General features: G+C 36.7%; 1 protein-coding gene and 1 pseudogene across 3 annotated transcripts in view; one reads left to right on the top strand and one right to left on the bottom strand.

Moving 5' to 3' along the window:
* The window catches only part of Arhgap32 (Rho GTPase activating protein 32), a 337222-nt gene that overhangs the window by 90346 nt on the left and 219592 nt on the right, over nt 1-27284 (top strand). The gene's annotated exons all lie outside the window — the stretch shown is intronic.
* Nucleotides 845-14695, bottom strand: LOC101580807 (annotated as a pseudogene).

Raw genomic sequence — 27284 nt, 5'->3', positions numbered from 1 at the left:
GTTAAAAGCTTCACAACTACCATAACCATCACCACAACAATACAGTAGAACTGATGAGTGAGTTAAGCAAGTCACTCAATAAGTTTATTATATGAAACATTGTATTTCTACATACCAGCAATTAACACATAGGTGCTGAAATTAAAAAATACAGTATCATTTAGGAGATCTAGATAAAAGACAAACTGGTGATGGATAGTAAGGCTCAGTATAAGATGATAGATCCCTAATATGTGGTTTAATGAATTCATCAAAATCTCTGGAAGAATTTTCTTTTATCTTTCAAATAAGTTGGTTTAATTCCAAATGATACAGAATTAAAAGTAGAACAAAGATCAAAGAGCAGACTATGGCAGGATTGCAGGCTTACCTTAAACTCACAGTTGAGGTAGGATTGGTTAAATGAAAACTAGATAGACAATAAACCACTGCACTGTATGATCTCTCTGTCTCTCCCCCGCCCCTTTATTTTTAAATGTACAACAGCCTTGAAGAACACACTTCTAGTTATAGGTGTCAAAAGATGTTATGGTAGAGAATTCAGATATCTGAGGGAGAATGGAACTCAGGATCATCATCATCTTAGGCAGAAGGGACAGTTAATTTTTGCCAGATTTCTCAATTCCACCAGGGGCCTCTTTCATGTGACCTTTGTATTTAGCTCAGGTTTCTTCTCTTTTTGCTCATTTTTGAATGCTCTGTCTTCCTCCTCTATCTCCTTAGTCTCTTCCTTAGGCTGTTTCAGGGGCTACTTTTTTTTTCCCCACAAATAGGACTTTATTTATCACTGTTTAAAATCTGGATCTTAAACAGACTCTTGCACTGGTGGTTCATATCCATGAGCTCATTCAACGTTAGCTTCATCATGAAGCTCCATGAGTTTTCTCAATTAAAACTTGGGCTTCTTCAGCATTTTTACTTTTCTGACAAAGACATCATGAAGAGGTTAGATAGACTGGCAAGCCTTTTCTATGTCTACCAATGCTGTCTGGAATCAGTTTATTGACCACTTCCTTCAAGTCATTTGTTTGCACCTCCCGGTCATGATTTCCATCATCTTCTGGATCTGGCGGACCTGTTGGTGCTGAGCGTAAGAGGTCTTCCGGATCTGATCGTTGCATTTTTTAGTAAAGCCAACACAGAACAGTCGAAGCATCACCATCGGTAGTCTTAACATCAACATGAGCTTTGATCATGGTCTGCCATTTTGTCATGGGTGAGGTCTATGCCATGGAAGTTAGGCAGTTTTTTTCCCTGAACATCTTCAGTAATTAGCTTGAATTTTCTAAAGGCAACTTCGTCATTGTGCAGATCAGCAAAGCTCACTTCAAACACATGACCTTTGAGCCCATCAGTGCAATTTTGGTTCCTTGGGTTCTGGTGACGAGTGTTTTTCCAATATTTCTTATGTTGAACATAGCCGGTGCCTTCACATCATACCAGTCTTTTTTAAGTGTCAGTTCTTTTTCATTTTTATTATTTGTTTATTTATTTATTAGTGGTACCAGGGATCGAACTCAGGACCTTGAGCTTGCCAGGCTGGTGCTTATGCCATTGAGCTATACCTCAGCCCATACCAGTCTTTTTTAGAAAATGGATCAACCACTTTCTTCTTGGCTCCTTTTTTGCCACCTTTTGTAAGGCACTTGTTCTTGCCTACTACCATGGTGCTGCCCAGAGAGCCAAAAGACTCAGGGGCTACTTCTTGCCGCCTTTGTGGCTGATGTCAACTCCTAGGAAGACTTCTTTTAAATGAAAGAATTATTATAAAATTTCCATGGAAAGGCAAAGGAATTAAAAGAACTGAAACAATTTTGAAAATGAAGATGGAAGATTCACTCTTAATGTCAACACTTACTGTATGGCCACTGTAGTCAAGACTGCATCTTAGTTGAGAGATAAATACATAGATCAGTGGAATAAAAAGCCAAAGAAACCTCACCCTGCCACAGGCAACTGACTAGTTGAAATATAATTCAGTGAAAGAAAATTCTTTTTAGCAGATTTTTGACAGGATGTCCATTGTTCAGAGCAACAAACAAATGAATCTGTACTTGAACTTCTTACCTCATAGAATCTTAATAACAACAAAAAAATGGGTCACATATTGAAATGTAAGTCACAAAAGTAGATTTTATTATTATTGTTATTAGGAATTGAACCCAGGATCTTCATATGGAGCTACATCTCTAATCCTAACACTCAGACCTTTAAGAAGGTAATACAGGGAAAGTCCTCAGGACCTCTGCATAGTAAAGTTGTTAGAACCCTAAAGCATAATTCATAAAAGAAAAAAACCAATAGATGGTACTTCATCAGAGTTAAAAAAAAACATGTTCTGTGACAAACCATGTTAATAAAAGACAAGTTACTGACTAGGAGAAAATATTTGTGAAATACATACTCAGTTTCTAGAATATGTGAAGAGTTTTCAAAATTAACAGTAATTTTTTTTCAACTAGAAAATGCTTTTATCATTTTTTTTTTTTTTACAGAACCGGGGATTGAACTCAGACCCTTGCACTTGCTAGAAAATGCTTTTAAAAAACCCTATGGACATGTCACTGAAGAGGATAGAAAAGGACAGGTGACATACCCATGTGGAGACTTGCAACTTCATTAGCTATTAGGGCAATGAAAATTAATACTGATGAACTGTCACTACCTACTAAGAAGCACAAGGAAAATTAAAAATAGTTAACGGCACTGAATCCAAATACTATAAGGATCTGGAGAAATGGAATCACTTATATTGTGAGGAGGAATGGAAAGTGGAAAAGATACCCCAGAAAACATTCTAGAATTTTCTTTAAAAAATGAAGTATGTTACTACCATGTGAGGCAGCAACTAGAAAATGAAAACTTACATTCACAAAATCCTAAATTTCCATTCATAAAAACATGTTCATAAATATTTATTGAGCATTATTCCCCAAAAGTGAAACAGTCCACCTATAGTTCAATGGAATTGAACAAGGAATTGTACATCCACAGCATGGAATATTACTACCAACCAATATACAAGGATTAACTATGGAGATATATATTTCATGAGAATGATACTGGTGAAAAAAAGCTAATCCCAAAAGACTAAATACTGGCTTATTCTATTTACATAATATTCTTGAAATAACATTACAGAAATAGAGGATGGATCAGTGATTCTAAGTAAAGGCATATATGGAGGCCAAAAGAGAAGAGGCTCCATGGGGATCCCCAGGGGTGTTTGGATTGTTTTGTGTCTTGATTGTGTCATTGTGGATATCTGATTATATTTTTCTAAGTTTTCCAAGGTGCTACTACTGGGCATAACTGATAAAAGGGTAGGTTGACTCTTCATCATATTTCCTAACCACCATATATAAATCTACAATTACTTCAAAATTATGTTTTTGATTAAAAAAAGAAAACTCAGCGGAGGAGACATTTTAATTGTTCTTTGTGGGAAATTTAAGGTAAATACAACTTACAAATTGTGTGAGCTTGGCCAGGCCTTAGTTTCTTCATAAGTAATACAGGAACATTACTATTTGCTTTTTCATATCACAAAGTTCTTGTGGGTATGAGAATTAAATTGGGAGACTTTGTGAAAACCTACTGTGTAATCACACAATAGACAAGGAAACATGAATAAGTAGAGCTTAGTTATCTAGCTTCAGGACAGATTACCTTCAAGGTTTCTTGTAATCATGAAAGTAATTGAACGATACTGGGGATTGAACTCAGGACCTTGTGCTTGCAGACAAGCACTTACTCTACTGAGCTATCTCCTTGGCCCTGAACTCTCAAATTATGGTGGATGTGCTAATATTGTTTAAAGTTCTTTGGGACCCGTGATACAGATGTTCTCTGACTCTTCATTCTTTTTAGCACTACGTAGTTTCTGGCCAATTCTTTGTTACTATTATAGGCATTTGTGTCAGATTTTCAGCTGGACAAATATTTCTTTACAAAGAAACTAAAAACAAATATCAGATGGAGTTTTGGTGTATTGTCGTGGCCAGTCTCAAACTTCTAGGCTCGAGCGTCCTCCTTCCTCATCTTTCTGAGTACCTAACTGCAGGTACGTATGCTTAGCGGCAGTGCTTCTGATTTCAGATATGAGAGCCAGTAGAAGCATAGGAATGAGCTCATTCACAATTAATGTCTATGCGCTTGAGCATCCTATTGCCTTGATGTCATTTCTGAGATATTTAGTGAAAGAACAATGATATCCTTACTGCTGTTCTCAGACATCTGGTTATTGATTTGTATCTTGCATCTGTGAATTTTCAAAGAATTATACAAAGATTCTTCAGTTATACAAAGATTTATGGGTCATACCTTGTTTTCTACAATTACTATATTTGATAAAACTTAATTTGCTTCACGTAATGAATTGATTCTGTATTCTTTAGTCTTTTGTTTTTCTTAATTTATGTATTTGGTATGGGGTCTCGCTATGCAGTTTGGACTCCATAGTTAATTTTTTTTTTTTTTTTTTTTTTTTTTTTTTTTGGTGGAACTGGGGATTAAACTCAGGCTCTTGTGCTTGCTAGGCAAGTGCATATTCTACTGAGCCATCTCTCCGGCATTGGACTCTGTAGTGATCCTCTTATTTCAGCCTCCCCAGCACTGGGATTACAAACCTATGCTATCACCTCCAGTTTTGGTGGTCAGCATGGCTGGAGCTGACATGGCATGTGGTTCTGAAGATTGAAGCCGGGTCCTTGTGCTTGCCAGGCAGGCACTTAGACAACTGAGCTATCTCCCCAGCCCTTTTGTCTTATACTTTTAGAAGTTACCATTATAAAGAAAGGTTATTTTTGTCTTCTTCACCATCATGTTGCTTTTTTCAGAACCTTTTATAGCTTCATTTTTGTCTCCTGTGAGATTTGTCAATCAGAAATAGAATTGGAGTTTTGGTTTCAAAAACCTGTCATTTTGCTGTAGCAGTGTCTTGTTGTTTGCTGCTTTCTAACCTACATCTGACTTGAGAATTTAGCCCTCATCCAGGCATGTGTAGCATAGGTACCCTCCAGCTCTTAGCCGGACTTTTGGTGTTGTCTAGGTATATTTAGTATCTTCCTTTTTTTCCCCCACAGTTTGCCTTCCTTTCTGTGCCCTCATGTTGCCCTTAGCTGGCTAGAGACTACATGTTATCTACCCCCTCTTGTCTGTAACTTCTTTGGTACTGTTGACTTCAGTTGAATTATGTTCTAATTAAAATGATTTTCACATAAGTTTTCAATGCTGGTTGACACCCTCATAGCTAATTTACTTTTAACATTGTCGTTAACGAAAATAAATTTCTAAGTAGATGTAAGTCTCCAAGGCTGATGAAAGTGTGCATATCATATTCTGAAGTTGTCTGAGGTCAAGGGAAGCCTGGAGCACCTGTGATCGAGCTGCCCTTTGAGGACACCGTTTCTTCTTGGGCAACAGCACTGTAAATGGCTGTACTCTTTTGTGGATTACTGTTTCCTTTTCCTTTTTCTTTTCTTTTCTTTTCTTTCTTTTTTCTTTTTTTTTTTTGGCGGAACTGGGGATTGAACTCAGGTCCTTGTGCTTGCCAGGCAAGCACTTACTCTACTGAGCCGTCTCCCCGGCCCCTATTACTATTTTCTTAAAATCCATTTCACCTGTTTTTATTATTAAGCTCCTTAATGTTAAGCTGTGTAGTTACTGAAATATTGTAGTGACTTCAATACTCAATAATTTTAGTACTCTTGAAAGTTTAGTTTCTTAACATGGTTCAGATGAAAACTTCCCACTTTCCCCTGGTTTAGTTTAATTTTTGTCACTTGTCATTTGCTTTGAAATATGAGAGAGCTTTATAAACAGTAGCAGCTATGCCCTATAAGGTAACATTTTTATTATACTGGGATGTATTTGGTATTTTTACATCTGAGAGAAGCACATTGTTTAAGGAGGCAGTAAAGGCAGTGCATGATAAGTTGTCCTTTACATTTTTTTTTTTTACAGTAGAACTTCTTGTTTGTGAGTAGAGTTGATGCTTGCAAAATCTATGCTTATTTTAAAGTGTTTTGGACTTGAATACTCTGACGCTAGCTAAGGTCTAACGGTTTTCTCATTGGAGTGAGGGACAGGGAACATCTGGTTCTTCTTTGCAAAACTATGTTACTTGGAACTAAAATGTTGGATTTCTAAAGCCATGGAAGTTAATTAATGTCTATTTCTTTGCACTACTTAAGTCACGAATCCATGTTTTCTTAGATATATAGCTTGCTATGTTAAATCTTTGTCCTCTTGATGCCTACCAGGAACTGGAGATACTGCTCAGTGACATAAGTGCCTGGCAAGCACAAGGTGCTGAGTTCAGTCTCCAGTTAAAAAAAAATAAAGAGATTTGGTGCTTACTAGTCTTTAACTTTTAAGAGTTGGTGCATATCTCAGTATCATGTTGTTTCTCTAGTGTAAGGAACTGAAAGTGTAAATAAGGACCAGAATGTATACTAGGGAGAAAATACTTAATTGGGAGGGGGAATGTGGGAGTAGGAGGGAAAAAAGAGAAAAGACAAAGAAAAATGAGGAAAAAATGGAAACAAAACTTGTAAACGAGGAGGGTAAAGGAATGGGAAAAACATTAAAGATTTGGTGAACAAAGTAATATTCTAGAATCTTGAGTAACAACTGGTCTGTAATTGTTGAATTCATTCTTGGATATAAAATGTTAGTCTTTCCTGCGTAAATAAGAGTGATTATAATATTTGTATTCTTTTATTTTATTTTATTTTATTTTATTTTGGAACCTGGGATTGAACTGAGGACCTTGTGCTTGCCAGGCAAGCACTTGTTCTACTGAGCTATCTCCCCAGCCCCAGTATCCTCTATTTTAAAGATATTAAATAGTTCACATAACTTTTGTCTTGTTTTTCTAAAATGATACAAAGTAATCAGAGTGGCAAGCAGCGTAGTTGCGGCCTTCGTTGTAGGCATACGTTGCTCAGATCTGTGCGTATGCTGTCCTTGTAGACAGTGTGGAAGTACCTAGACATGTCTGAAATGGCAGTGGAGGTGCAATAGCTACTTTGGGCTAGAAGCTGAAAGACATCTGATGCTCCTTACTGTGCATCCTTTGGCTAGCTGAGTACTTATAATTGCTTAAACACTAACAACTGATGATCCGTGGCTCTTCTCTCACTTTTTTTTCCTTTTAGCATTTTACTATTTTTTTTTTTTTTAATCTGATGAAGATCATTTTTAGAAGACTGGTGGATAAAGACAGGAAACATCAAGCTGAAGCATTCAGTATAGTATTTAAGAATTGATGATTTAAAGAAGTAGAAAGGCAAAGGATCATACAGAACAGTAATGGAGTGTAATGCACAAGATACAGAGTGCCAAATAGTTCTTAAGACTTTTTTTTCCAAACGGTGTATGACAAAAAAAAAAATGAAAGAGAGCAAACTTTAGAGACTTATCCTAGAGACCAACCAAAATATCATGTGGGAGCTTTGTGATTTGAGAAAATGAACTGCTAAAAAAAAGTTGATGAAAATTAGAAAACTGTACACTGGCTACATATTCCTGATAAGGATTTATTGGTTAATTTCTTTAGATGAAATTATTTAGGTATTTAAAAGAAGTTTTTTAGACATATAAACATAAGTATTTAGCACATGCTAAATTACTTAAAGATGAAATAATATATGAAATTTTGTCATACATAATCCATTGGTTTTCTTTTTTTCTTATTTTTGGTGGAACTGGGGATTGAACTCAGACCCTTGCGCTTACCAGGCAAGCACTTATTCTACTGGTCTACCTCCTTGACCATACATAATCCATTGGGGTGGGAAGGAGCGGGAGTAGACATTAGTCTTTTTTTTTTTTTCTTTTTTTTTTGTATTTAGGACAGGGTATCCAGGGTGTACAGGATCTCACTGCTTGTAGTGATCCTCCTGTTTACTGTCTCCCAAGTGCTGTAAAATTATAGGCGCATGCCACCACACCCAGTCTGAATTGCCACTCAGTGTGCCACAGGGCTGGCACCGGTACGGCAGGCCCAGGGATCAAACTCCCAGCCCCTGCGTCTGCCTAAGCAGGTGCTTTAATCTGTTGAGCTATTTGGCCAGTCCTTGGGAGTAGACATTAGATTTGCCATTGTTAATTGATAAAGCAGGGTGAGGGATATTGTGGTTTGTTTTTCTGTCATTTTTACTTTTGTACATGATTGAAATTTTTCATAATCAAAATACTTAAATTCAACAATGTGAATGTATGTGTTAAAGGAGTATAGTTGTGGGCTATGAAGGGTGACACCAGAGTATTTAGCATGCCCTATGAACAAATACAATAATAAGTTAATTAAATAAATGTTTTAAATTAAATAAAAATTTTGATTACTTTTTCAAAAATTAAATATTTTTGGTAAATCCAAATCTGGAGTGATAAAATATCTTCTTTTCTTAAAAAAAAATGTATCTTCCATGTTTTGAGCCAACACTGTTTACAGATGCTGTCTAATATAGGTATTGTATATGAATTATTTCATGTAGTCACTTTATAGCTTTAGTATTATCTGTAAATGTGAAACTATAGCTATTGAGATGCATATGAGTAAGCAATATTATGTCTGTTTCTAAACGTGCTTATCATAAGGGAATAAAGATATAACTTGATTCAGAATTGACACTTCAGAAACAGTCTCATTGTCTTAGAAATACTGCCTAAAACATCAGAAAAAGTACTTTGCATTTACTTTTTCTTTTGAAAGCATCAGATGAAAATATCATAGGCAGTAATGTTGATATTTGGTTTTAGTAAACTGAAAAAATGGCAGATGCTCAATTTATAATTATTAAAGTTTAAATATGTCTATTGTGAAGTGCTATAGTAATTTACTTTTTGCTTCATCATACTTTATCTTCAAAGGATTCATTTTGTTATTGTTATTGATAAGTTGTAGAATTTGGTTGCTGTGTCTTATTGATGGGAAAGTTACTAATAAGACTGTAAATTTTTCTTTATATTATTATTAGCATTAGGAGGGGGTCCAGTTTACAGAGATGACTAGGAGCAGGAGAGTTATACATACACTTATTTTTGCCAAGACCACAATTTGCTTGCTCCCTCTCTCTCCTTCTCCTTCCTTCCTTCCTTAAAGAAAGGAAGGAAGTTAAACTTTATTATTGGTATGTGTTAATAGAAAAAAAGCTATAAATTAAACTTTATTATGGGTATGTGTTAATAGAAAAAGAAAGCATTTATAGGGTTTGGTACAGTCTGCAGTTATGGGCATCCCCTGAGGGTCTTGGAACATACCTCCTATGAATGAGAGGATCTGTTGTACTTACTCTATAGCTCTTGTATTAATGAGATGGGACTAGAGTATGAGCATTCTGTTCTAATAATTTGCTGTCTTTCACAGTTTAGGAACAGATTGAAATAAGTAGAAAACAACCCCTATTAACTTAGTTGGGGTTTTTATTCATTAAATTAGTATTCTCATAAGCAGTGATAGAAATTACAGTATTAAGATTATAAAAAGCAAAAGATTTACTGATTACAGTGTTTCTAAATTTGTATATATAATCACAATAATGAAATAATTTTATGTTTTTAGTGGTGATTATAGCTATCATTAATTGAGAACCTTACCTGTACTGTACATTTTCTTACCATACATTAACCTTACAGAGATGTTTGTTATAAAAACAAAGGCATATATAATGTATATATGTAAATATCACAGGTGGTATTTGTACATTATATATTGTGCTTTGTATACTTTGTAGGACCGTCTTCAATCATTGGAGATATTTAGGGTTCTTGTGTAATACTTTCTAATACAACTGTATATGCACATTGACTTTAATCATATATTGTTCACATCCATAACATTGCATTTTTCAGGAGTACATTTGGTATACAGTATTTGTATTTAGAGTCATGGTTGTGAATTGCTCTGTGGACAACTAAGGAGACATTTACTATATACCATTAACTGTGTTGAGCAGGTTTTTTTTTTTTTTTCTTTTTGAGAAGAGGTAAGCTGCTGCCAACCTACATTCAATTCTACATCACATTTTTTAGATATCTACCTATGTAGCTAGTTACGTTAGGGTTACTACTGAGGGCTCCAGACAGGTCACACAGCAAAGCAGCAGAGAATGGGTAGACTCAAGGTCTCCATACTCAGCTCATCATTCACTTCCTTCCACCATAATGCTGAAACCAGTTTTCTCAAAACTGCTCAACACTGGGTCATCAGCTAAATGTGGATAAAAATGAAAACCATATGTTCTTTCCATAGAAATAAATACTGTTTTATAGTGATATGACTTGGGGCTGAGCTTTGGAAAGTATTTTTATGCAAACTTAGGAGCTGAATAGCCCTGGCCAAGTGGTTGTGCTAAACTTTGGTTTCTCCTCCTGTAATATGAGGGTCATGATGGCTCCTGCCTCATAAGGTGGTTGTGAGAATTATGGAAGGGCTGAGCACAGTGCTTGTCTGCTGTGTAAAGTAAATGCTCTGAATTTGCCATTGCTACCACTACTTCACTATTACTACAGCTATTAGAGAAGCCGCTAAACCATGTTACTCTTGAAAATAGCTCCAACTTGGGATTCTTGGAATATTGATAGGAATATTCTCCTCCTACTGTCTTCTGATGAGGCATTTTCATCTCCTTCATCTTCCTTGTGCAATGGAGGATGAGGTGAGAATCAACTAGTTCTTTTTTTTTTTTTTTCTGAAACCGAAGATTGAACTCAGGCCCTTGCACTTGCCAGGCAAGTGCTTATTCTACTGAGCTATCTCCCTGGCCCCAGAATCAACTAGTTCTAAACTCTTGCACCTGGGCTTGTTGGGGAAGAGAAGCTTGCTTAAGTTTAAAGATATCAGGGAATAATAGGTCAGTGTCATCCTGTGGTCTTCTGGAAGATCTGGTCCTTCTCTGACTCTAGTAGCCTTGGTGACACTCTTTCTTGCTCCATCTTGTGTCCTTGCTGCTATTGCTTGTTTCTGCTCAAGTTACATGGCTAGCAAGGAAGGGAAAAGGAAACAGAAACACATACTGATTTGGAAGTTGAAGATAGCATTCAAAAGTTCTGATAGTAAAGTCAAGACTGTGAGAAGTCTAGGTCTGCATATTTTGTTTGTAGTTATACATTGCATGTTGTGCAGAAGAAATGGCCATGTGGGAATGGATATGAAAGTGGCAGCAGCACCTGAAAAGATGATTTCCAGAGCAGTCTTACATAAGCCAGACTTTCTGTCAGTGTTTTGTTCAAATGTTCCTTTCGTAGTTCACTGCCTCACCTTGGACAGGTTTGGAGAAGTGAGGTGACTTGGCTATGACAATGAAAGAGAAGAAGTGATAAAAACAAAAGGTGAATAGGATTCGTGAAAACAATTGAAGGAGTTAGTATTGTTTATAATAAAAATCCTAGAATTTCAGAAATATTTAAAAATTTGAACTTATGTGTAAACATAAGAATTATATAATTCTTTATGCCTATTTTTAAAGTATACTTTAATTTTTAAATGTTTTTTTCATCATATTCTGTAGGGACTTAAAGTTCAGCATATCAATACTTGATGAAATATACCTGTTCCATGTTATGCCTAAGATGTTTGATATTCAGATAGATAGTGAGGTTAAGCTTAACAGCGTAGGTTGTATGGTAATAACAATAAGCTTCTCTTCTGGAGGGTTAACAACCTAAGTTTGCAGACCAAAATTAGAGAAAAAGGAGGGCCGCAAGGAAACCAACATTTTGGCCCTAGCCTTCCAAGGTCAATTAAGACTCAGGACATATGAGAACTTGCACTGTAACGTTATGGAACTCAGTAGTGTCCCAAATTTTCTGATCAAGGAGATTATGGGGCCAAAGAGGAACATGATCGATGATGTAGAGTGTGCCTAAGGAGAGTCACATGGAGAGAAAACATTCTCTCCGGCTTTCACAGAGAGCACATTGGCCAAGCAATGGCTGTGACTCATCCACATGGCTGACACTGACAAAGGATCTACAATCTGAGGTACAGGATCTCAGGATAAATCCTGAGAGGATTTCACTGACCTTATCAGATCCAAAAGCTACAACTCTTGTTGCATAGGTCTTGCTTTATCTTGGTCTTAACCAACCAGCAGAAAAGTATAGAAACCATGTATAAGAAGTAAAGCCATGCTGTTATGTTGAGCTGTAGGGGACTCTTGTCAACAATTTCTGACACTGCCAGTCAAGTGGAAGACCCAATACTATTATGAGCTACTGGACTCTTTTAGAATATTTTGCTGAGTTAACACACCTATAATATTCAAATGACGGAACTAAACAAAAAAGGGGATACAGATGAATGTCCATTCTGTATCTGTGTATTCAAAATGGTTAGGATAGATATATAGTTACATTCTCTTAATGAATAGAGGGATTTGTTCTAACAGTGTTTGTAAAATAGGCTATCATGTCTGCATCTTGTACAGCAAATAACCACTAGGAAGAGAGTATGCAATGTGTTAATTATTGGAACTGTCCTACCAATTTGACTTGAAACTGTCTCATTGCTATTTGTTTCTCAATAAAATTATGGAAAAAAAAGAAGCAAAGCTATTATTTTCTACTATCAGTATGGTAGCAATTTACTGGACAGTTCTAAGAGAACCCATTCACCCAACCATTCATTCAAAACTTAATTCTGGTGCTGTTTTAAAGATGGCTTATAGAATGACTTAGAACTAAAAGAACATTCTGTGAAGTTAATCCATTGTAAGCTAGTTCCTTAGCAGTAGGCTTTTTTGTGTTACATAAAGTATACTATAAATTCTTTAATTTTGGTTTGGACTCTGTGTTAGTCCATTTTGTGTTTCCAAAGCAGAGTACCTGAGACTAAGTAATTGACAGTGAGCCAGAATGTGTTGGCTCTTCCTTCTGGAGGCAGGAAATCCACCCTCATTGTGCCAGCCTCCAGCAAGGACCTTCCCACTGCACAACAGAAAGTGGAGGAACAAAAGATCATGGGGGAGTGGAAAGAGCCATACTTCCCCATGTGTAACAGACCACTCCCGCCACAGTAACAAGCCTGCCTGGATGACAGCAACATCAGCTCCTTACTCTGCCCTCAGAAACTAGTTAATTCTTCTCAGGCTCTGCCTTCCAGTGTGGCTGCAGGAGGTGGGGAAAGGGGTAAGTTTCCAGCATATGCTTTTGGGAGACACATTTGAGCCATCAGCGGGGCGTTTCCCATATTATCTGTGTTCCTAGGGTCTTATGCCAGGGTGAGCTCCCTAATTTCTACTACAGTATTCTCTCCTTCTGCTCACTGGATGGAAGTTCCACTGCTGTGAATTCTGTATGTGTGATATTTTCTACCTTTCTGGCAGCTTCCTTGTATTTTTATTTAAAACATTTCTCCTATTTGAAATTCTATGACATACTTCAAGACTTAATTCAGCCTAAAGAAACCCCCCCATTTCTCACAGTGTCCCTCAGCCAGGTAAGCCCCACAATGCTGAGCGGCTGGCTGGTGTGGGTTAAAGACCTTCCTACCTGAACAGAGTTTGCAGGTCTTCACTCCGGTGTGGGGCCTTTGACATACTCCACGGCGGCTGCCCAAACTGAAGAGCTTCCACATCCTGTGGTCCTTGGCCTTCCAGCAAGCTGAATTCTTTGCTGCGTGGATGAGTCTGTTCTTGTTCCTGGTGTCAAATTGGACACCATCATTTCTGTTTGAGAACTGGGTACTTTGTTCCGCTAGAAGCTCCATCTCAAGGTAGCTGACTGGCCCCATGGCCGAGCCACTGTGGAATGCCGCTGTCCTGTTCTCACTGTCTCACAGCCTTCAGGAGCACGTCCTTGTTCCAACACTGCCATGCTACTTGGTTTAGGAAAGCAGTACCCTGCCTGGAGATCAAGCTGGCAGCTGCCCGTTGGGAAGCTCCGTCTGACTTCCAGTCAGCCCCACTCAGAACCACCCCCTGCCTGGAGTTGGCCTCTGTGTCATGGCTTTCAACCTGCAAGACCCGACAGCAGTTCTTGGCGTCTTCACTGGAAAACTCAAAATACAAGTAAAGCAAAACACTGAATTAAAAAAAAAAAAAGATTCTTTGCTGGAGAGCATAATATTTAGTCTTTTTTTTCAACAAAGTTTTTCAAGTATACACAATATACTGGAAAACTTTCTTCCTTTTATTTCTTTTCCTCATCTATTTGTTTTCCTCTGTGGAGACAGCACTGCTGTTCATGATACAGAAATACTGAGCCACTATGGTCATGTGTTTTTCCTCTTTCAAAAATGTGAACAGCAGCACACCTCACGTCTGATACTTCTATTTCCTTCTTTGCCGTCATAGTATGTCTTCAGAGCTTGCTCCATACCATGACTGACACCATAGCTTTGTCTTGTCATTTACTCACCTGTGTAGCATTTTATTCTAAGGATATTAAATAAACAAGTTATTTTTTATATGCTCATAAGCAAGTTAGATTGTTTTTGCCAATTTGCTTATTTTACTCTTGCACAGTGTAGTACAATGAATGATTCTGTTTCTCTCTCCTTCCTGTGAAGTTCAGACGGTTTCCTAGTAAAGCAGACTGTAGGGATGACCAGGCGTGTGTTTTGTGTTCGATGAACTTTGCCGAGTCTCCTACGTGGCAGAGTCAGGTCCAGCTCCCGTCCACGTGGCAGCGTCAAGTCCAGCTCCCATCCACTTAGCAGCGCCAGTTCCAGCTCCCGTCCACACTGCATGTATACTTATTTTTCCATGTCTTCCTGCAGGGTTAAAACCTTTGAAAATTTCTGCTTATTTAATTACCTTTTAAAAGCAATGTGCGTGTGGGTTCTTCTATTAGGAGTGAAGTAAAATAATTTTTCATGTCGTAGGTACTTCTGTATTTTTTCCCTGCATTTCATTTTTTAAAATTTTTTAAGGAGAATAAAAATAGCAAAATACAGCATTAGAAATGATACACAATTTTGCAAAACAAAATACCTCGTATATTGTTGTCTTCAAATTAGTTGTTCAGATTACCAGATATGAACATGCAAAGTTGTTAAAAAAAAAAGCATTAGCTATTCCATTCATTAGATCAATAGAAATCAGCAGTAAAATTATTCGAGGTGTCCTGTGTATATACAAATACATATATAATTTTCTCTTTTTTCTTTGTTTTTCTCCTTTCCTTTATCCCAGCTGTTCCTTCACTTTGAACAGATTCTTTCCTTTTCACAGCATCTATTGTACCTTTTGGATTTTCTCTTTCAAGTTCTTATGCTAGAGACAATACAACGTTTACATATGCAAGTCTGATGTGTTTCACTTATGAGTATGGTCTTTAGTTACATCTATTTTATCTTTCTTTTTTTTTTTTTCTTTTATATATTCTTTTTTTTTTAGCAGAACTGGGGATTGAACTCTGGCCCTTGCGCTTGCCAGGGAAGTGCTTTTATTCTACTGGGCAATCTCCCTGGCCCTTTATCTTTCTTTATGGTTGAGTAATGCCGTATTGTATAAAAATGAGACATCTTTTTTATCCATTCCTCAGTTGATGGTATTTGGGTTGTCTCCAGGATTCAGCTATGACAACTTGTGCTGCTATAAACGTGGGTGCACATATATTGCTGTGGTATGATGTGTTCAATTCTTCTGGAAAGATACCCATGAGGGGAATAAATGTGTTGAATGGGACCCCTAATTCTAGGTTGTTTTTGTTTTTTTTTAGTGTGGAATCTCCACACTGATTTTCTTAAGTGGTTGTACCAGTCTACACTCCCAGTGGAGAAGAGTTCCTTTTTCCCCACAACCCCTCCAGCATTTGTCATTGATTGATTTCTTGTTGATAGCCACTCTTTCTGAGGTGAGATGGAATCTTAGTGTTGTTTAATTTTGCATTTCTCAAATGACCAATGATGTCAAACATTTTTTTGTGTATTTATTAGCCATTTGCATTTCTTCATCCAGGAAGTGCACATTATCTCAGGTGACCATTTTTGCATTGGGTGTTGAATTTTGGGGGCCTGATTTTTAAAAAGTCTTATGTAATTTTGTCCTATTTTGTATGTACATGTGTGTATAATTGTTTAAAACTTTGTGTTGGAAATGTTACCTTGTTGGTAATAAATTACATATTTTCATATTTTAAAAAAAGTCTCCATATGTTCTAATTAGAAGTCCTTTGTGTGATGGACCATTTGCTATAATTTTTTTTTTCACAATTCATGGGTTTTCATTTTACTGTGTTGGTTATTTCTTTTGACATGCAAAAACTTTTCAATAAGATCCCACTTGTTGATTCCTTGAAGTATTTCTCATGCAGCTTTATTTTTGTTCATAAATTTTCTACCCCTATGTCTTCAAGATTTCTACCTATTTCTCCAGTAGATTTACTGTTTCTGTTTTAATGTTTACATCTTTGATCCATTTTGAGTTTAGTTTAGTTCATGGTGTTAGGCATGAGTCTAATTTTAGTCTTCAACATTTGAAAAGCCAGCTTTTCCAGCACCATATATTAAAGAGGCTGTCTTTCTTCCAGTGAACATGTTTTGCCCCTTTGTCAAAGATAGGGTGACTGAGTGTGTTTGTAGTCTTGTTTCCATTGTCTAATCTGTTGTATTGCTCCTTAGGTCTTTTTTTTTTTTTTTTTTTTTTTTTTTGTCAGTACCATGGTGATTTTATCACAGTACCTTTGTAGTATAATTTCAAGTCAGGAGTTGTGTCTTTCCCTTGTTGCTCAGGATTGCTTTAGCTTCTGGTTCCAGACAAATTTTAGGAATATTTTCTCTAGATCTCAGTATACTAAGGTATTTTAATCAGGATTGCACTGAATGTATATAACAATTTTGGTTATTTTTACAGTGTTGGTTCTTCTGAACCATGAGCAAGGAATATCTTTCCATTTTCTGAAATACTGTTCGATCTCTTTTTCCAGAGTACTTTAATTTTCAGTGTATAGATCTTTTACTTCGTTTGTTAGATTGATTCCTAAGTATTTCATTTTTGGATGTTATTGCGAAAGGTGTGTTTTTCCTAATTTCTCTAGCAGTGACTTTGTTATTTGTGTATAGGAATGCTATTGATTTTTCAATGTTGAATTTGTATGTCGCTATGCCACTGAATGTGGTTATTAAGTCTACAAATGGAGTTTTTGGGATCTTCTATGTAGAGTAACCTGTCTTCTGTGAATAATGTTAATTTGTAGTTTTGTATTTTTCCCAGCTATTTTTCTTATACTTTGTACTTTTTGCCTATTTGCCTTTTGGGTTATTGGATCTTGAAGATTTGTAGGAACTCTACACATTTAAAAATGTTAACCCATTGTTATATATATATATATATATATATATATATATATAATTTGTAATCTTTAAAATTACAGTTTGTATTTTGACTTTGCTAATAATATTTTTATTGTCATTGTGAAAGATTCAAAATTTTTCAAATAGGAAGATATATTGGCCCTTCTTTTTCTCTTTAGTACTGGGAATTGAACACAGGGCCTTTGTGCTGAGCTACATCCATAGCCCCTATTTATTATTTTGAAACAGAGTCTCACTAAATTGAACTTCAGCTTGTGGTCATCCTGCTTCAGCCTCCCTGTGTGGGGGAGTACAGTGATGCCTTAGTGTCAGGGCTTCATGAAATTACACTGAGAACTATGTACCTCATGCAAAATGATAAAAGCTTTCCCATGATTTTTTTATTGTTATATTTTTATATTTAAATTTCTGGGGCCAACCAGATGGCTCAGTGGACTAAAGCGCCTTCTTTGGCAGAGTGCAGCGGCCAGGGTTTGCTCCCTGGAGGGCCACGCTGGCCCCACCCCAGGGCCCGCTGAGACTGTGATTGAGACTGGGCGTGGTAGCAGTAATCCCAGCGCTTGGGAGGCTGAAAACAGGAGAACCACTGTGAGTCTGCTCTGCATAGTGAGGCCCTGCCGACCCCATCCTAAATTTATTAAAAAAATAAAGTTCTGGCTTGTCATGTACTTATTTTAAATGATGAAGTGAGTAAGACTTAAGTTCCATCTCTTCAGAGGCTTTGAAAGGTGATAAGGGGTTTATGGATAGATCAATCAAAGCTTTTTTCGTTTTTTTAAATTATTATTCAGGTAAAATTTGGCATGGATTTGTCTTATGTGGAAATGTATTATTTTGAAGGATGTCTCCTAGGTAAAATACTACAAAATTCTTCCAAATCACCTGCTATCAAGAACAGTTTGTTTTGTATTTCCAGGCTTGATAACAAATTTAGTTTCTTGCAAGCTGACTAAAACTATATAATTTTCAAAGCAGCAAAATTAAACAGTATATATTATGTAACTTGTAGTTTGTAGTAGGAAGGAGTGTTAGTATGTAAGAAATATCAGCTAAAAGTTCATTTTCCATATTTTCAAAGGTAGCCTAGTGAATTTGCCCCTCCGCCTCTTCTTCCTGTGCTCTTTCCCTTCCTCACTTCCACTCCTCTGCCTTCCTCTCTTCTCCTCTTCCCTTCCTTCCCTCTCCTCTCCTTCTCTTTGGTTCTCTTTTCTCAGAATTAATAGGTCAATGCTACACAGTTTCTGCCTTGTAAAAAAATAATTAACTATGACAGGTCAGTGGTCGGAACTAGCATGGCTGTTAGAATTCTGAGTCACCTGTGTCCTGCTGGTAGCATCATAGATGTTGCATTTCTCTCTCATTTCCCAGAAGTCATTTTATTGCCACCATAAGCGTTCACAGCTTAAATATGTAAAGTTTTTGCATGATTTAGGTAGATGTAATCGTCAATATTTTTCAATTTTTGACTCTTTAATAGGCTGTGTTTTGCCTTGGCTTTCCTGTGTGCATTTTGATTTCTGAGCAAAGGTGTATATGGGAGTATTGCTGTAGCAAAGGGACGTTAGGTGTGACATGAGAATGTGTGAAGCTGGCAAGGGCCTGGACACCCATAGTCTCTGGTAATCATGCACTCCTTGGGGCTGGGGAGGCAGTAGAAGGAGTGCTTGCCTGGTAAGCACAAGGGCCTGCGTTTAATCCCCAGTTCCACAAAAAAAAAAAAGAAATCATGCTCTCCTTTAACCAGGAGATCTGTGCCCTGATGATCTTTACCTATAGTTGTCCTTCCTACTTTTCTCTTTTTCTTTTTTAAGTCACAGGTTGCTATATAATATAAAATCTATATTCAGGTACTACACTATTTTTTTTCTGAGAACTGATAAATACTTGTTAAAATGGAGAATGAATGAAAAGTCACCTTTATTTGGATTCTGCTTTTGGCTATGTAGGTCATAGAGCCCAAGGCAGTGGGAGGGTCCAGGCGTGACAGGTGCGCAGTCAGAAGCAGTGAGTGTGCATCAGGGATTTCCTGTCTGCACCCCGCTGTCATGAAACTAGCACTGGTGTCTACTGCCAGTAGTGTACAGTAGCAGAGCCCAACCAGCTGAATGTTGGTGCTCTTCAGCCCATGCCTTAAGATTTACATTTGTTTTAATACAAAATGGAGACAGACAGTGAGAGTAGCACTTTAGGGGATGACGCTGCCTTTTGGTTGGATTCTGAAGTTACCACCCAGCTGACTGATGAAGAAGAGGGCGAAAAGGGAGAGAATTTCAGGTAATTAAGAAATTCACCTTACATTCACCCTTTGTCCCTTTCTTCTCTCCTACTTTTTTCATCCTCTGAGTTTCATTCTCTTTTCTCTAGAGGAAGGCTTGGGGCTGAAAGGGACAAGTTTTGAATTGTACATAGCATTCCTCATTCCACAACTTGCCCAGAGCTTGTAAAATGTGTTTTCAAGGACTTAGAACACCAGGAAGAGAAGGTGTTAGACAGGTTTTGTAGTAGCATTTCAGGAATTTCAAGTAGAGACTCATAATGAACTGCAGTCCTTCCTGTGTCTGATTCGTATCTAAAAGATTTGATCTGAATTTGTATCTAAATGCATTTTTTAATTCTGTTTTTCTTAGAGTGTATTCTGGAGAGAGAGAGGCAGAGAGAAAGTTAGATAGATCTGCTACCTCTGAGAGACAAGCGCTGCCTGCCACTCTGTGTGAGCAGCCCACCAGGATCATAACTCAGCCAGATTAGAAGGCCAGAGTTTAATGAAAGGAAGACAGGAAAAATGTTTATTTGTCAACAGGAAAAGTGGGGAGAAAGGAGAAGATAGGTACCCTGATAAGAAAGAATTAGGGTAAGGGGCTCTGGAAAGATGGAGAATCTGTGGGCCCTTTGTACTCAGCTGTTTTTATATGGGTGGGGAGGTGTAGAGGTGTCTCTCCCCTTTATCCAGAACTTGCCATAACTGAATTGGCTTCAGGGGGCCTGGAAAATGTCATTTCTTCTGGTGGTCTGTGTGCAACTTCTGTTTTTTTATTTATCCTTCACTTAGTTTGTAAGGCTTTATCTTAGGGGTAGGTGGCTAATGGGAAAGGGGAGCCTTATTCTTGATTAGCTCAGCTTTATTAAGGGGGCATGTGGGTATTTGCTGTACTCTCTAGTGACTAGAGTGCATGATACAGTGACTCTAGAATGAATACACATCTATATGTTAGTGCATAGGTGTGAGAACATACTGCTGGAAAGTTAGTTCCTGTTGCTTCCTCTACATTTATTCATGGGACTTGGGGGAAGTTTATTGTTTGTTCACCTGACTTCCTCTGTGTGTCCTGCCTGTCAGATCTTTTTCTGGTCTCTTGGTTCAAGTCCCAAGGCTACCTGGTGCATTTTTTTTTTATTTTTTCTTCTATTGTCTTTGACTTGTTTCTTAGGAAGACTCTCTCTAATACTTTGTTTTTAATTCATTTTAGTGAGGGTTAGCTAGATAACCTAAGGAGGCCTCTATTCTATTTTCTTGTCTATAGACCCTGTCCCTGCAGATAAATATGTGTACACAGGCCCACATGCGAAACAGAATGTTTTGACTAAACCTAGTCTTTCTAGGTTTTTGAATCTCTGGTAACTTCATAGTTGAAGGTTTTAGAGGATGTCTCTTGGTTAAGTAGCTTTCAGAGTTTAGAGGCATTTGTGTAGAAAGAATACCAGCTTATAGAAACAGAGCCACTTGTGTATGTATTTTGCTGTAGTGTTACAAATTTTAGAAAGCTGTACTCAGACTTTTCATATGATATTAACAGTTTAACCTCTGGAGGCATGAAATTGCTAACATTAAAAAAAAAATCTCAGTTTGCAGTGGGTATTATCACTGCCATCCACATTGGCAGTTAAACATCTTGTATAGTTTTGCCTATGAGTATTTGGCTAGGTGAACATATCATTTTGATCAGATACTGTCTTTATGTTTAATATTCAAAAAGAATCTCAGGTTAAAGGATTTCTTTATCCACAGTTTATTTTTTAAAGTGTAGGCTTACTGATAGGAGGATTGATGCTACGGATGCTTGCTAGTCCACAGTGAATTTGTTAATCAGGAGTTAAAGTGAATAAGAAATACTTATTACATTTTAAAAGAATAATTTAGTGCTCAAAGCATGAAGATGGACTTTTACTGGTATTACTTTTTTTCCAGCTTTTTTGTTCTCCCAGTGTAGTGTATGTGATTTAAGTCTCTTCTTTCTCAACATGCGCATACGTTACACATACCAGTTTTTAATAGAGTAGTTCACTAGCAGTCTATTTGTTATGTTTCCTTTGTACTGAAACTGTTTGACCAGACACAAACATTGTGTAAATTATTCTGGGGTACTTGCCAAAGGAAGAAAACACTTGGAAATTATTTTGTTGTTGCTTAACGATATGTTTGGCGCTGTAATTCTAGATTTGTTTGTTAGGTAGCCAGAATTTCTCTGGGATTTTCTTTTGACAGTTAAAAGTAAATCTATGTGAGAAAGAGCCTTTCTTTTCCTGGGGAATAATATATGCATTCTGAAAAACTTAGCTAGTGAATACCTTGTTTTAGGAAAGTGTTATACCATGAGGTACTTGTTTTCTGTTTATAGTTATATTTCCTATCTGGATGTCACCATAGCTCTCTCAACCAAATATGTCTTTTGATATGTGAGCTTATTCTATTCACTAATACAACAAAGAGATATGGATAAGGCTTACTTTCACATGGTGTTTCTCACCTGTTCAGCAGTAAGGCATGAGGAAACGTACCGGGTGGATGTCTTTCACAACTCCCATGGCACATTCCTCCTGGAATGCCCGGCAGAAAAATTTATGTGGGTGTGGAAGGTGAAGGGTTGGATGGGATGAGCTGCAGCTGTAAAATGGGAAAACTACATAGCAGACTGTGTTGTATGAGAATTGTTTCTGTAAAGTCAACTGAATGATTAAAAAGTACACTGGAGTTTTAATGTATTTCTTTAAAATTTGTGCTAACATACTAGCTCATACTTTTGTATTGGCTGCATTTCACTCATTCGTGCACTCACTAGTTAATGAGATGAGGTCAAAGATTGTGCACTATTTTTTTTTCCCTGAATAGCTTTTACACTAGCTTTTAAGTTTACTACAGCACCATGTCATTTGAGATACTATGGCTATGAGAGTGAAATGATCTCATCTTTAGAGTATTTTCATGGTGGCTCCAGGCTACTCTGTGCTTCAGGAGGTATTTTACTTACAAGGGAGAGTAATGTTTGGAATACCTTCATTTTTGACCTTGATTGAAGGGAAGGAAGGATACTTTTACTATTTCTAATACTGTGAGAACTTGCACACCTGTCTTCGTGGCATACTTGTACTGACAGAGCTGTCATGGTCTGATTTTTCATTTGTACTGTGAAGTTAATAATCTATATTGTTATTTTTCTTGTCACTTTGATAAAATAATTCTTAGACTATTTAGAGGCATTCAAAATCCTTAGAATGGTCTTGAGAGATCATTAGAAAAATTCTTCTCTAAATCAAAAAGGGCCCTACAAAATAGAAAAGAAAGGAAAAATAGAAATGTTTTAATTATGTTAAGTAAGAAAACTTTATTTAGGAGTTGATACATGTGGTATAGTAGGACAAATATATACAGTATAGAACTGTTAACTGTATAACAGTTCTGTAAGATAAGTATTATTTTTTCCTATTTTCCATATGAAGATTTTATAGCTGAAGGGACCACATAGCCCACAATGTTGTTGTAGAATTAAATTTTATATGTGGTAAAGCAAAAATTTGATCCCAAGTGTAACTGACTTTGAAAATGAACGACTAATTTTACAGAAATATTTTTGATGTATTTCCTGTGTTATTCTCTTCTAAGGCATTGAGTTTTAGAAGACTATAGTCAACATTTTAGTTTTAAAATTAATCTTTAAGCCATTGCTGTGCACCAGGGATGTACAGAGCATATAGCTATCAAAAATTAAAGTAATGAATACAATATTATGATCATTTAAAGATGTAACCTCTAGACCTATAGGATTCATGTTTACCTCATCTTGAAGGGTGTAGGTCTTTGGCAGGTGAAGGTAGAATATTTGTAACAGTCTTAGTCTTCTCTAACACTATGTTGTTGGTAGATGGACAATCAGGCAACTAGGTCACATAGTTTGAAATACAGGGATGATGTAGCACACAACTGAATAGCATTTTAAAAACTTGTGTACCTTTAGTCTGTAATGCTTAATTAAGGTCCTCAGTGTCATATTTTTGCTTCTATTTTCTATCCCCCTTTTTCTCTGAGTTCCTGGATTGGTTTTCATCCTTTGCCTTTAAGTCTATGAATTTCTTTTTAAAAATTTATTTTATTTATTTATTTATTTATTTATTTATTTTTTGCGGAACCAGGGATTGAACTCAGGCCCTTGCAATTGCCAGGGAAGCGTTTATTCCACTGAGCCATCTCCCCGGCCCTTTTGCTTCTATTTTCATTTAAGACAATTGATTCTATATGAGAAGAGACTCTTCTGACTAGTTAAGCTGGATGAATTGGTGAACGTGTTTTAATTTTAGGAGGAATGTCTTTATTTGTAGTATTACAAGACAAATAACATTACATGTACTCTTTGGATAGTTGTTTGTCCTATTTTTTCTTTGCATTACCTGGAAGGAAGCCACAAGTGGATATTACATAGTCCAGGTAGGTAACGAGGGTCTGGTCGGTAGTATTGTGTTACATATCTTGTAGGTTCTTGCTTTTCTTTTAGGTGACTTACTATAATGGCTAATTCCCCTGGATATAAATGAAGTGATTTCAACAACTTGTTACTTTTCAACTATGATTCTTTTGTCTTCTGGAGAAATGGTTAACTTTGGAATTCCCAGTTTTTATCCACCTGGAAGGGTGGATACCCATCCCATGCTTTACCATCCCAATTCTTTACACAGGCCATTGTATCCTGTGTCAGTTCTCAGAGTCTTGGCATCCGTAGTAATATTTTATGTGTAGTGTTCAAAAGTTGTACATATTGCCAAAAAGATGATATTTATATTCTTTGTAGAATTAAAGATCAGACACAGGGCTTAGTTTGCCCTTATTTTTTTTTTAAACCTTAAACACAGTTTTCAGTCAAAGCCTCTATCAGTGATTAAAAAAAATGACTTTGATTATAACTAAAAGAGTCTGTTGTATGAATGTTCCTTAATCTCAGAAAATGTTATACAGTATTACAGATTAGCCATTAGGCTGTCTTTATAATTTGTGAAGTGGATCTGTCCTAATTGTGAGGCATGCCAGTACAAGACTGTCTTGGTATTTCAGTAATTAAGCCCTTCGGGACAGAGTCCAAGGCTGGCCTTTCTGTAGCTGACTGTATGAGATTTTTTTTTTTTTTTTTTTGATGTTCATAAAGGGCCTTAGAGCATAGAAACTATAAAGCTACATAAAAGTTACTTGTTATTAACTTGTTTACTTAAGCATGCAGAACTTATTTTTTAACTTATATATTTCATTTAATACTGAACTCCCTTAGTCAATCACAGTTTCAAGTTTATTAAAATCTTTGACACATTTAAAACTATATAAATGTAGTCAATTTCTGCTTTTAAAATGCATCAATTGACTAGCTTTGCAAGATTATAACCAAAACAAAACCTCAGGTGCTTAATTTTAGAATTTCTGCTATATATTTGTCATTTACAATTAATTTTCCTCACTGTGTTTTCATTCAGGTATATATTTTCTTTTTTTTTTTTTTAATTTTAGGGAAAGGTTTATAGGGTGTTCAGGGTCTCACTACTACATCGGACTTGTAGAGATCTGCCTGTTTTACAAGAACTGGGATTGCAGGTGTGCGCCACCATACCAGTCTCAATTGCTGTCTCGGCGCGTCCTGGGGGCGGGGCCAGCACAGCTGCCCGGGGATTGAACTCCTGGCCACTGCGCCTGCTTGCAGGCGCTTTAATATGCTGAGCTATTTGGCCAGCCCTCTTATTATTTTTTCAAATCAAATAATTTATTTTACCTGTATGTTCTGTTTTTCCTGTCATGGATTTTATTTACTCCTCTCTTGCCTTTCTCATAAGGCCTTTAGGCTACTTTTACTTCTTTTCTCAATTTAATTTCTCCTGTATGAGAGTTTTGAATCTCTTTTTGTTATCCCAGTTTTACCCAACTCATAATCCTTAGTGTTTCACTGAGATAGTCTACTATTTCTTCTTTTTTTAACATAGAAAAACATTCACTAGTATATTTTCAATGCAGTACTTTGAGGTCAGTTTGATACAGAGTAAGCAGCACAGGGAACATATTATTAAAGTATTATTTACAATGTATTGTAAAATATTATTCTCTCTATAATAATATGGAAGTCAAATCATCAGCACAAGGAATCAGAATACTAAGGAAACTTTAATAGGTCAAAATAGTAAGCAGTACTCTTGTCAAAGAAAATTAATTTCTTTCAATACTTTTTCCTTTTCCCTTATCTGTGAATGTATGTCTTCAGTATTCTTTGCCCCACAGCAAGCCTCCTAAATTAATAAAATTGTAGTCCAAGAATTCCATATTTTGTAGAAGGGTAGAGCAAGATCACTTTGAGCTAAGCCAGTTCTTGGCCCGATGCAGACCATAGACAGTTGGGTTATAAAGTAGCAGACACAGCCCTGTAGGCCCCTGGGGCAGGAGCTGAGCCCCAGCAGAGGAAGCTGGGGAGCTGGCGTGGCACAGCCTTTCTGTGGGGACGAGCACGTAGTACCAGCCTCATAAGAACAGTGTCTGAGTTTCTTTCTTTCTTTTTTTTTTTTTTTTTTTTTTTGGTGGAACCGGGGATTGAACTCAGACCCTCGTGCTTGCCAGGGAAGCGCTTATTCTACTGAGCCATCTCCCTGGCCCCCCAGTGTCTTGAGTTTCATCAGTTTACTATTTTTTATCTTTCATTCAGACTTATGTTATCAGCATTGTTTCTTTTCCTCTTTATCTCATCTTGTTAGTGTATCTGGATCATTTATTTCTTGGTATTTTCTTGAGTGTTTTGTCCATGTAAGATCTGGAGGAGATACCTATAGTTTTTTTCATATGTTGAAATGCCAATCTGTTGTTTCTTTTCCTTTGTGTATTAGCTTTTCATTGATGATAAATGTCCTAGATAAACCAACTTAAAAAGAAGAAAAGGCTTGTGTACCTATTTCAGTCACGTAGCTCATTGCTGTTGGACTTGTGGAAAGTAGATCATCATGGCAGTGAGTGTGTGATAGAGAAGGCCTCTTACTTAATAGCAGCTGGGAAGCAAAGGCAGAGGCAGGAAGGGGCCAGCATCCCAGTATCCCTTAGGGCATATCTTCAATGAGGAAAACTCCTCCACTTTGCCCCAGTTCCTAAGGTGCCACAGCTTCCTAGTAGGGTCACAGGCTGGTGCCTGAATCTGGAACACAAGGGCCTTTGTCCTTTGTTCATGACCTGAACTACTGCAGTTAGTAGCTTGTTGTGTCTGTATGAATATTTATAAAATTTTCTTTGTATCCTTAATGTATTTTATCATCTATTCTTCAACTTTATTATTATTTTTTATTGAGAAATAAATATGAATGAGGCAGTTTCACAGCTGATTAATAGGACAGTTTTAATAGTCAATACACTGTACATTGTTATCTTCTTAGTGGTTATCCATAGTATAAGAAGCAGACAGGATATTCTGTCCAAACGCTGTTAGTACACCTCTTTCTTCTCATTGAGTTAAGCTAAAGTAGCTGTAAATTTATCCTGTTTTGTATATATAAATACAAAATGATCTTTCCTTTGTATCTTTTTTTTAATTTTAATTTTTTTTCCTGTCAGAGGTGAATATTCTGTTGTTATCTAAATACTATAAGTGTTTGAATTCAACTAAACAATCTAACACTGTCTAGCAGTCTATAATATTAGTGGGTTATCCTCAGAAGTTATTGACTTGAGCCTTTTATACCTCATTGTATTAATATGGATTTACTTTATATACCTTGTTTTTATACTTTTCTGCTGAATGGT

Source organism: Octodon degus, unplaced genomic scaffold (assembly GCF_000260255.1).
Source record: "Octodon degus isolate 3935 unplaced genomic scaffold, OctDeg1.0 scaffold00136, whole genome shotgun sequence".
NCBI classification, from domain to species: Eukaryota; Metazoa; Chordata; class Mammalia; order Rodentia; family Octodontidae; genus Octodon; species Octodon degus.
This window is presented reverse-complemented; position numbering and strand designations above follow the sequence as displayed.